Source organism: Ascaphus truei, chromosome 4, assembly GCF_040206685.1.
Source record: "Ascaphus truei isolate aAscTru1 chromosome 4, aAscTru1.hap1, whole genome shotgun sequence".
Classification (NCBI taxonomy): domain Eukaryota; kingdom Metazoa; phylum Chordata; class Amphibia; order Anura; family Ascaphidae; genus Ascaphus; species Ascaphus truei.
Window position 1 is genome coordinate 108,452,238 of NC_134486.1, and position 11,602 is coordinate 108,463,839.

Sequence of the window (11,602 nt, forward strand, 5' to 3'; positions counted from 1 at the left end):
AGCAAATAAGTATTTAATCACATATACCCCCCCATATTGCTTATAGGAGGATACAATGTCAGACCGTTCTCCATTTGGTGAAAACAAATACTGCCTGTAATATCCTGACATGGAATTAGTTTTATTTCAGCTTATTTAATATTTGTAGATTTAGTTTTGTTGAAAGTGCCTCAATCCTATGTTTCTTTCATTTGCAACAGGCCAAAACATGGAAATTCATTTGAGAACAAACATTTACCAAGCCCATTCCCGTCTAGAAGTCAAGAGACATCTGAAAGCACTTCAAAATAAACACATTTGGAGAGGTCTTTGTTTTCCATTTCTGTTTTATGGTATGTTTCAGACAGATGTGCTTTTTACTTTCGGCTGCTTGAATTTTAAGCATTTCAAATCTAGGGCATGCTGAACTAAAAATCAGTCTCTACTATTTCTCAGAAAAGAAAAATAACGTTTGCAGATTTTTTAATACAGATTAGCCAGGGAAGGATATGGTATATTACAGACCAAATACTAACCTTTAATATTTTATATAACGATGGCATATTGATCATTTTCATTGCATAGATCACTCTCCTGGCTTCCTATCAAATCCTGCCTCTCGCACTCAAATCTCCTCCTCACTTTTAAAGCTTTACACTCTTCTGCCCCTCCTTACATCTCAGCCCTAATTTCTCACTATGCGCCATCCCGACTCTCCCGTTCTGCTCAAGGATGTCTTCTCTCTACCCCCTTTGTATCTAAAGCCCTCTCCCGCCTTAAACCTTTCTCTCTGACTGCCCCACACCTATGGAATGCCCTTCCCCTCAATACCCGACTAGCACCCTCTCTATCCACCTTTAAGACACACCTTAAGGCACACTTGCTTAAAGAAGCATATGAGTAGCACTGTGGCTAATACTATACACATGATACATAAAGCTTGGCCCCCTGCAGACGCACTTACCAGAATGCCCTCCTACTATCTTTGTACGTTCTTCCTACCAATTAGATTGTAAGCTCTTCGGAGCAGGGACTCCTCTTCCACAATGTTACATTTATGTCTGAAGCACTTATTCCCATGATTTTTTATTTGTATTATTTGTTATGTATATGTTTGTCATGTTTATTACTACTGTAAAGCGCTATGTACATTAATGGCCATTTATAAATAAAGACATACATACATACAGACCCCCCAGTTAAAGTAAGGTTTGAAAATCTTTAAAAAAAAAAACAATCATGAACAGGTAGTACTGCCTTGAATAGGGAACTGGTAATAATAAGTTGGTATAATGTTAAAAGAATCCACTGTGTAAAGAGGAATTGCTGCTTTAAAGGAGCATATGCTCTCCAAAGTAAAAATAATAATCCCACCTAGGTGGAAAGCAGTGGGTCTCCAGAGCAGAACTGTGTCTCTGTACGTTCTTCCTACCTACCGATTAGATCCGAAGCTCTTCGGAGCAGGGTCTCCGAAATGTTACTTTTATGTTTGAAACAATTATTCCCATGACCTGTTATTTGTATTATTTGTTATTTATATGATTGTCACATGTATTACTACTGTGAAGCGCCATGTACATTAATGGCGCTATATAAATAAAGACATACAATACAACTATTTCACTAAACGTGGTGGTAACAACATTCACTACAATGAGAAAAATAACGAAGAACACTGCCTCAGATAGGGTGACCCGGTTTAAATCCCATTGTCAGTCCTCCTTCTGACCTTTGACAAGTGACAAGTCACTATGCAGCTCAGTGCCTCAATTACCAAAAACAGATGACACATTCTTTGGGGCAGGGACTCATACCTCAAAATTCTTGGGGCAGCACTGCATACACTACATTATCAGCACTCTGTGTGGTATGAATGATTTCTAATCATCTGTCAAGTTAAAGTTATGGATATTTATCTATTCAGGTGATTCTGGATCTGATCATGGCAGCATGACTTGCAAAGTGTGGTATATTATGAAGCTTAATGGGACTATAAATGCAAAATAATGTACTTGTTAATGGTGTTCCCTCACCAACTAAATAAATATCATCTTTACAGCAGCTTAAACTTGTGCCAAAGGAACCTAAAGAATAAGATGCACGTACAGGTCTCTGTATAGGTGCTTTACCTCTTTGATTATAGCTCAATTATTTACATGCACAAAATATAGATAACAAAAAAACAGAAGCGGACTCTTTTCAAGTACAAACAGTTGCTGCACAAAACATCTTATAATCTCTCCTAACAAGAAAGTTATAATATATATAAATCCGTCCTGCTGATTTTGAAAAAAAAACAAAAAAACAGATTGTGTATTTTTTTTCTATTCAAAATATGGTCAACAGCGCTTTTGTATCATTGATATGAAAATTTGCAAGAATGGAGGCGGAATGCTAATTGCTAGTCTGTATTGTTTTGTTCTGTAAGTAGCAGAAACTGAAATGATAATTAAGAAAGTGGGACTGTATATGACTGTTGAATTCACAAGATCTTAATACTAATTATTATACCCAACCCCACTCTAATTTAAACTGTCGGTATAATGATGGGTATGCAGTAATCTAATCATGTAGATGATGATGATTAAATCTATTAGACTGTAGAAGGAAGCCTTATGTTCCAATACTCTGAGAACAGTGGGGAGAGGAAGAGCATTGTGTTTAAGATATGCATGATACCTTCTCAGAGAATTGGGAATGATGACAGCTAAATGAACTCCTTGCTAGGTGACTTTCTAGATTTGATGTATTCTGATAAAGTGTTTCTATACCGAAAGACTGTATGAAATGTTAAGGTTATTTAGGGAACAGAAATTTTAAAAGCAGAAATCTTTTAACAACAACAACAACAACAAAAAACAATTGCCACACCAATTATAATTTAAAACTGACATTTCATGATTTAATGTCTTTAAAATGTCTGTTTTTATAGGATTAATGAGGTTGCAAATCTTTCTTTTGTTTTGCGGTGGTTTCCATGGAAATTTCTGATGGCCATTTTTGCCCAGAATTTATTTATTCATTTTTAAACAAATTGCTTTTCCCAACATAAAATAATAAAAAGAACCTCTACCATTTAAAGCTATATTTTATCTTATTCTATTGATTCTCAATCACTACAGATAGATCTATTACATATAGATCTATTGATAGATAGATCAATTATAGTGATCTATAGTGATCACTATAGTGATCTATAGTGATCTATAGTGATCACTATAGTGATCTATAACTCTTGACATTAGCACCCTCTAATTTTATTTCAAACACAAAGAATCCACTACTGATGGATTATAGATCTATCACTATAGTGATCTATCTATCACTATCTATATAGATCAATCACTACAGATGCTTGCGGAACATGTGCACCAGGCAAACAAGACATGAAAAGCACAATATTACTCTGACAATATTCTCCAGAATACATAAAACCCAGGTAACTTCTGGGAGGTTATCAACAACATATTCCAGCCTTCTAACCATCAACAACCAAGTAATATGCCTAATGAGGATATTACTCTGACAAACCCCACTGACATTGCAAATGCATTCAATGATTACTTTGTGGGGTGTGCTACTAACTTATTAGCAACACAAACCACAAACATGAATCTCATCCTATAGCCCCACCCCCTCCCATCACTGCCCACAATTTTCAAATTGTCCCAGTATCCAAAGAGGAGATTACACAAGCGCTCCTCAAATTAAAACTAAGCAGCCAATGTGGACCTGACTTACTACAATCTATGTTTCATGGTGCCCCAGCCATTGCAAACCAATTGCTTCCATAGTCAACTCTATTCTGTCTGCAGGCCATATCCCTAAAACCTGGAAAACGACCATAGTTATCACAATCTTCAAAAGTGGGGACAAAAACACTGTCTCAAACTACAGGCCAATCTCTCTTCACCCAATTCTATCCAAAGTCATGGAAAAATGTGTTCATTCCCAATTAATCGATTACTATACCAAGACAAATTTCCCTAGCCAATTCCAATCTGGCTTTCGCCCCAAACACTCCACCATAACTACCCTGCTAAAAGTTTGCAATGAAATCCAGTGTGGAATGGAATGGGGACAACTATCTGGTGCAATATTCCTTGATTTTGCAAAGGCTTTTGATACTGTTGATCATGCTATCCTGCTTAAACTCCAGTTCTCTGGAATAGGGAAACATTCTTTAAACTGGTTTCATTCCTACCTATCTGGTAGATCCCAACATGTGTCCATCTCAGGCTCTAACTCCAACCCCCTGGATATCACTTGTGGTGTCCCGCAAGGCTCTGTTCTGGGGCCCCTACTCTTCTCAGTGTTCATCTATGATCTTCCTACAGCTTGTAAGGGAGCTGCAATACACATGTATGCAGATGACACAATCTTATATGCACACAGCCATAGCCTCTCTGACATTGAACACATACTTCAATTTGATTTTTTGAGACCACCACTCTAACTCCTGTTACTAGTTTGAAATACTTGGGCATATGGTTTTGCTCTCACTAAACATTCGGGATGCACATTGATACCCTGACATCCACAGCAGATGCCAATTATCGACTATTGAGACATAGTATACGGCTCGGCACCCCAAACCCACCTTGGCAAACTTGACACCCTCTTCAATTCAATATGCCGTTTTTTTCTCCAATGCAACTACAACACACATCACTTCGAAATGCTCAAAGAACTAGATTGGTTATCACTTGAGTCTAGGCGCAAAGTACATCTTTCCTGTCTTGCCTTCAAATACATTCTGGGCAAGCTACCCATCTATCTGAACAAGCTCCTCACTCCTACCACATGCAGCACTTATCTGAGATCTGACGCCAAAAGACTGTTCATGATCCCAAGCCTCAACAAAGAAGCCGACCACTCCTCCTTCTCTTACCGTGCACCCCAAAACTGGAAAAACCTACCGGAGACTCTCACATCCACCACCAGTTTATGTTCTTTCAAAACTAAAGCTGTCTCACATTTTAATCTGGTCTGTAACTGTTATATACAGAGGCGGCACATTTTATTTGAGTGCGGCTAGCTCCGCAAGCCTGGGGATGCCCCGGCATGCTAGCCGCACTCCCTCGGCGTGACGCGCGGTCACGCGTCATCGGGTGCCTGCGCCCCCTGCACGCGCGTCCAGGGCTCCCTCGGGTGTCCCGCGATGTGGGGGACGGCGGTAGGGGGTTCCGGGGGACCCGGCGGACCCGGCAGCGGGAGGTAGAAAGCCCCGATCGGAGGGCGCTCCTCCGTGTCTTCGGCGCGCGCCCGGCACCCTCTGGCGCGCGCCAGGTTACTGCTGCGGCTGAGAATGGGCAAATGCTCGAATAAACTCGGCCGCAGCAGTACACCTATAATATATATTATCTTTAACTGTGCATGCAATGTCTTCTATATAATGTATACCCTGTTCACTTATGTAACTGTATTTATAACCATGTATTATTTGTCATCTTAACTCTATGCTCAGGACATACTTAAAAACAAGAGGTAACTCTCAATGTATTACTTCCTGGTAAAACATTTTATAAATAAATAAATGCAGAATTTATGGTTGTGTCTGTGATTGCAAGACGTCCAGGTCCTGACTCAGCAAAGCAGCCCCAAACACTCACACTTCCACCCCCATGCTTGATACTTGGGATAAGATTTTTTTTGTTCAAACTCAGTGTTTGGTTTTTGCCAAACATAATGTTTCTCATTGAAGCCAAAATGTTCCGCCTTTGACTCGTCTGTCCAGAGAACATTGTTCCAGAAGTCTTGTGGATCATCTATGTGCCCTTTAGCGAACTTCAGACGGGTAGCAATGTTCTTTTTAGTGAGCACTAATTTCCTCCTGGCAATCCTTCCATGAACACTATTCTTATTTAGTCTTTTTCTGATAGTTGAGTCATTAACATTAGTCAAGGGAACAGTGGCCTGCAGACCCTTGGATGTTACTCTGGGGTTCTTTGTGACTTTCTGGATGATATGCCAGATTGTTCTTGAAGAGATTTTGATAGGACAACCTCTCCTGGGTAGAGTGATTGTGATCTTGCACTTTCTCCATTTGTAGACTGACAGTGGATTGGTGGTGCCTCAAAACTTCAGAAATGGTTTTGTAATCCTTTCTAAACTGATGAGCATCAATAACGGCTTTTCTGAGGTCCTGAGAGATTTACTTTGATCATGGTATGATAGGTCTTCACCATACAGGTGTGTGGAAACACAACTCACAAAGTTTCTGATTTTTATATAGGTTGTGGCCTCCCAAACGTACCGCTGAAGTTCTACCTAATTATTTAAAAATCTAATTCTAATTATTCTTTTTAATTTAGCTGATAAAAACAGTGTTTCACTTACTTTTGCACATACCCTGACTCTTGATTACTCATTGTTTGCCTAATTCATACATCATTTTGTTTCAAAGACGTGGAATTGGTTAATATAAACCTTATTGGATATTTAAGAAAAGACTGGTTTTGATTCAAGAAGGTTATCATGGAAAAACTGTGGCATTTCCGTATTTAACTGGGCACCTATCCCAGAATGATTATTGCAAGCAGGGCCACAGAGATATTTCCTGGGACCCAGGAGTAGAATTTCAATCACCCCTCTGCCCCCCCCCTTGCAGTGGCCTTGCACACCTTGCGGGCCCTCTCCTCCCAATGTATTTCTCTTCCCCCCTCTCTCCCCCTTCCACTCTCTTCTCACACTCTCTCTCCCTCAACCATCACCTAATTACCCCCCCTCACACTCATTCCACCTCCCACACACTCAATCCCCCCACACCAAAATACAACATAAACCAACTTACTTTTGGGGTGCTCTGAGGCCTCTCGTGCCCCGGCTATCCCTAGCTACTGCCAGGCCATGCCTCTCTCCCGCTGGTGCGCACCAGAACCTGGGCCCGCATGGAAGTCGTGGTAACCATAGGCCTGGCAGCCGGACACAGAAGTTGTGCCTGGCCAGGCCCAACGTCCAGTTGTCCCGGCTCCCCCACCCTGTCGGCAGTCCCTGATTGCAGGGCATGAAGGACTAATTGAACTCTGAAATTTCTTGTAGTACTGGGGGAAAAAAGTCTAGAGAGTGCAACAAGAGGAGACATATTGCAGTCTAGCCAAAAGTAAGTATGAATCTGGCTCAAGGAGAGGCGGAAAGCAGTCTAAAAACATGCAAGGGTCAGATGACGCCCCAAGAATGTACATCTACAATTCTGCCATTACTTTATTCTCTGACTTTGCATTTGAAAACCCAAAAAATGTAATATATATATATACATATGCATATACAGTTAGGTCCGGAAATAATTGGATACTGACACAATTTTCATAATTTTGGCTCTGTACGCCACCACAATGGATTTGAAATGAAACAACCAAGATGCAATAGAAGTGCAGACTTTTAGCTTTAATTCAAGGGGTTAAACAAAAATATCGTATGAAACGTTTAGGAATTGCAACCATTTTCATACACAGTCCCCTTATTTCAGGGGCTCAAATGTAATTGGAAAAATTAACACAATCATAAATACAATGTTCATTTTTAATACTTTGTCGAGAATCCTTTGCAGGCAATAACTGCTTGAAGTCTGGAACGCATGGACATCACTAAACGCTGGGTTTCCTCCTTTGTGATGCTTTTCCAGGCCTTTACTGCAGCTGTCTTCAATTGTTGTTTGTTCGTGGGTCTTTCTGCCTTAAGTTTTGTCTTCAGCAAGTGAAATGCATGCTTGATCAGGTTGAGATCAGGTGATTGACTCGGCCATTGCAGAATATTCCACTTCTTTGCCTTAAAAAACTCCTGGGTTGCTTTCGCAGTATGTTTTGGGTCATTGCCCATCTGTAAAGTGAAGCACCGTCCAATCAACTTCGCTGAATTTGGCTGAATCTGAGCAGACAATATATCCCTATACACTTCAGAATCCTTCCGGCTGCTTCTGTCTTCTGTCACATCATCAATAAACACCAGTGACCCAGTGCCATTGTAAGCCATGCATGCCCATGCCATCACACCGCCTCCACCGTGTTTTACAGATGATGTTGTATGCTTCGGATCATGAGCCGTTGCAAGCCTTCTCCATACTTTTTTCTTCCCATCATTCTGGTACAGGTTAATCTTAGTTTCATCTGTCCAACGAATGCTGTTCCAGAACTGGGCTGGCTTTTTTAGATATTGTTTGGCAAAGTCTAATCTGGCCTTTCTATTCTTGAGGCTTATGAATGGTTTGCACCTTGTGGTGAACCCTCTGTATTTGCTCTCGTGAAGTCTTCTCTTTATGGTAGACTTGGATAATGATATGCCTACCTCCTGGAGAGTGTTCTTCACCTGGCTCGATGTTGTGAAGGGGTTTTTCTTTACCATGGAAAGGATCGTACGATCATCCACCACTGTTATCTTCCGTGGACGTCACGGCCTTTTTGTGTTGCAGAGCTCACCAGTGCGTTCTTTTTTTCTCAGAATGTACCAAACTGTTGATTTGGTCACTCCTAATGTTCCTGCTATCTCTCTGATGGATTTTCTTTTTTTTTGCAGCCTAAGGATGCCCTGTTTCACTTGCATTGAGAGCTTCTTTGACCGCATGTTGTGGGTTCACAGCAACAGCTTCCAAATGAGAATGCCACACCTGGAATCAACTCCAGACCTTTTACCTGCTTAAAGCTGCAGTTCAGTCCTTTTTTTTTTTTCTTTTAATTTATTTTTTTTACTTCAATAGCTTCATGTGGGCAATCTCTACTTACCTAAAGAACTGTATAGCTGCCAGTCAATCCGTTCTCCATGTATTGATCGGCAAAATTTGGTGACATAATTAGTGAAGGGATCTGTTTTTTTTTCTGCTTCTGTCTGTCAGTGGAAGCTCATGAGTCTCCCATTGACGTGTGCTCGCTCCCGATCTGCCGCTGTGTGGTGTCCCCTTCTGCCCGATCCCTGTGCCTCCCTGCCCGTGCGGTAGATGGAGGGGGGTTTGCGCTGCCCCCGTGGGGAGGGGGGAATGGGGGAGCGGGTGATGTGTCCCCCTTCTGCCACGATCACAGTGGCTGCCTCCTTGCCCGTGCGGGAGATGGTAGGGTGGTTTGCGCTGCCCCCGGAGGGGGGGGGGAAGGGGGGAGCGGGTGATGTGTCCCCCTTCTGCCCCGATCACCGTGGCTGCCTCCCTGCCCGTGCGGGAGATGGAGGGGGGTTGCGCGGCCGACGGGGGGTTGCAGCAAGGTGATGTGTGTGAGATTATATATATATATATACACACAAACACACACTATATATATCACACACACACTATATATATCACACACACACTATATATATATATATATATATATATATATATATATATATATATATACAGTGCTCGACAAACCCGGTCGCCAACTCGCCAGCTGCGATCGGATATTGGCTCGTGGCCAGTAACCTTTCCCCTGCTCTGCAAAAAAAAAAATCCCGTTCGGAAAAAAAAAAAAATTTGAAAAAAAAAAATCGTAGCTGATTGGCTGTGACGCGGGATGGAGTTGCCAGGACTTCAAACCGCCCTTTCTGCATGGGTAAGTAATGGGGGGGGGGGGGTTGAGTGCGTGCGTGCATGCGCGTCTGCTGCTGCTCCTCCTCCTCCTCATATCCTGCTGTATAATTCTGTCAGCTCCTATAATTTACAATTTACTGATCCGGTCATGGAGGAGTTTGGACAGATGCTTCAGGTGGGGGGAATTTAATGCACTTTAAATATTTATATACAGTATACACTGATACATCCTTCCCCCTCTCCGGTGCTCCCGCTGCCCGCGCGGGTCTCAACATACTGTAAAAGCCGGGGTGTTTCTGGCCCCCCCCCCCCATCCTGTGTTCCCGCTGCCCGCGCGGGTCACATGCTGAAGTAACCGGGGTGTTTCTCTCCCCCCCCCCATCCTGTGTTCCCGCTGCCCGCGCGGGTCTGAAGATACTGCAGTTGCCGGTGTTTCTCTCCCCCCCCCATCCTGTGTTCCCGCTGCCCGCGCGGGTCACATACTGTAGTGGCCGGGGTGTTTCTCTCCCCCCCCCCATCCTGTGTTCCCGCTGCCCGCGCGGGTCACATGCTGAAGTAACCGGGGTGTTTCTCTCCCCCCCCCATCCTGTGTTCCCGCTGCCCGCGCGGGTCTGAAGATACTGCAGTTGCCGGTGTTTCTCTCCCCCCCCCCCATCCTGTGTTCCCGCTGCCTGCGCGGGTCTGAAGATACTGCAGTTGCCGGTGTTTCTCTCCCCCCCCATCCTGTGTTCCCGCTGCACGCGCGGGTCTGAAGATACTGCAGTTGCCGGTGTTTCTCTCCCCCCCCCCATCCTGTGTTCCCGCTGCCCGCGCGGGTCACATACTGTAGTGGCCGGGGTGTTTCTCTCCCCCCCCATCCTGTGTTCCCGCTGCCCGCGCGGGTCTGAAGATACTGCAGTTGCCGGTGTTTCTCTCCCCCCCCCCATCCTGTGTTCCCGCTGCCCGCGCGGGTCACATACTGTAGTGGCCGGGGTGTTTCTCTCCCCCCCCCCATCCTGTGTTCCCGCTGCCCGCGCGGGTCACATGCTGAAGTAACCGGGGTGTTTCTCTCCCCCCCCCCATCCTGTGTTCCCGCTGCCCGCGCGGGTCTGAAGATACTGCAGTTGCCGGTGTTTCTCTCCCCCCCCCATCCTGTGTTCCCGCTGCCCGCGCGGGTCTGAAGATACTGCAGTTGCCGGTGTTTCTCTCCCCCCCCCCATCCTGTGTTCCCGCTGCCCGCGCGGGTCTGAAGATACTGCAGTTGCCGGTGTTTCTCTCCCCTCGGTGCTCCCGCTGCTCGCGCGGGGCGGGAGGAAGTAGCGGGGTGTTTTCCCCCCCCCCTCTCTCTCTCTCTCCCATCCGGCGCAGGTCCCTTCCTGTGTGTGTGTGTATGGGTATGAGAGAGAGATTGTGTGTGTGTGTGTGTGTATGGGAGAGAGAGATTGAATGTGTGTGTGTGTGTGTGTGTGTGTGTGTATGGGTATGAGAGAGAGATTGTGTGTGTGTGTGTGTGTGTGTGTGTGTGTGTGTGTGTTTGTGTGTATGGGAGAGAGAGAATGTGTGTGTGCAGGACACCAGAGGTAACCCCCCAGTCAGTCACCCCCCCCTCCACCAGTCAGTCACCCCCCACCCAGTCACCCAGTCAGTCACCCCACCCCCCCACACAGTCACCCAATCAGTCACCCCACCCCCCACCCAGTCAGTCAAAAGTCCCCCAGTCAGTCAGTGTCAGTCATAAGTCACCCAGTCACCCAGTCAGTCATCCCATCCCCTCACCAAGTCACCAAGTCAGTCATCCCACCCCCCCAACCAGTCACCAAGTCAGTCAAAAGTCACCCAGTCAGTCAAAGTCAGTCATCCCACCCCCCCCCCCCCCAGTCAGTCAGTTACCCCCCCAGGTCAGTCAGTTACCCCCCGTCTCTCCCCCTTCTCTGTCTCTCCCCCCCTCTCTGTCTCTCCCCCCTCTCTCTCTCCCCCCTCTCTGTCTCTCTCTCCCCCCTCTCTGTCTCTCTCTCCCCCCTCTCTGTCTCTCTCCCCTCTCTTTCTCTCTCCCCTCTCTGTCTCTCTCCCCTCTCTGTCTCTCTCCCCTCTCTGTCTCTCTCCCCTCTCTGTCTCTCTCCCCTCTCTGTCTCTCTGTCTCTCCCCTCTCTG

The 11,602-nt window shown here is 45.0% G+C and overlaps 1 protein-coding gene and 1 long non-coding RNA gene across 3 annotated transcripts in view; one reads left to right on the forward strand and one right to left on the reverse strand.

The window, feature by feature from the left end:
- The window catches only part of LOC142493011 (uncharacterized), a 42,879-nt gene extending 40,999 nt beyond the window's left edge, over positions 1 to 1,880 (forward strand). The window contains exon 3 of the long non-coding RNA XR_012800965.1: positions 201 to 1,880. This is a non-coding gene — a long non-coding RNA (uncharacterized LOC142493011). The remainder of the gene's footprint in view (positions 1 to 200) is intronic.
- The window catches only part of MRPS5 (mitochondrial ribosomal protein S5), a 182,121-nt gene that overhangs the window by 53,686 nt on the left and 116,833 nt on the right, over positions 1 to 11,602 (reverse strand). The gene's annotated exons all lie outside the window — the stretch shown is intronic.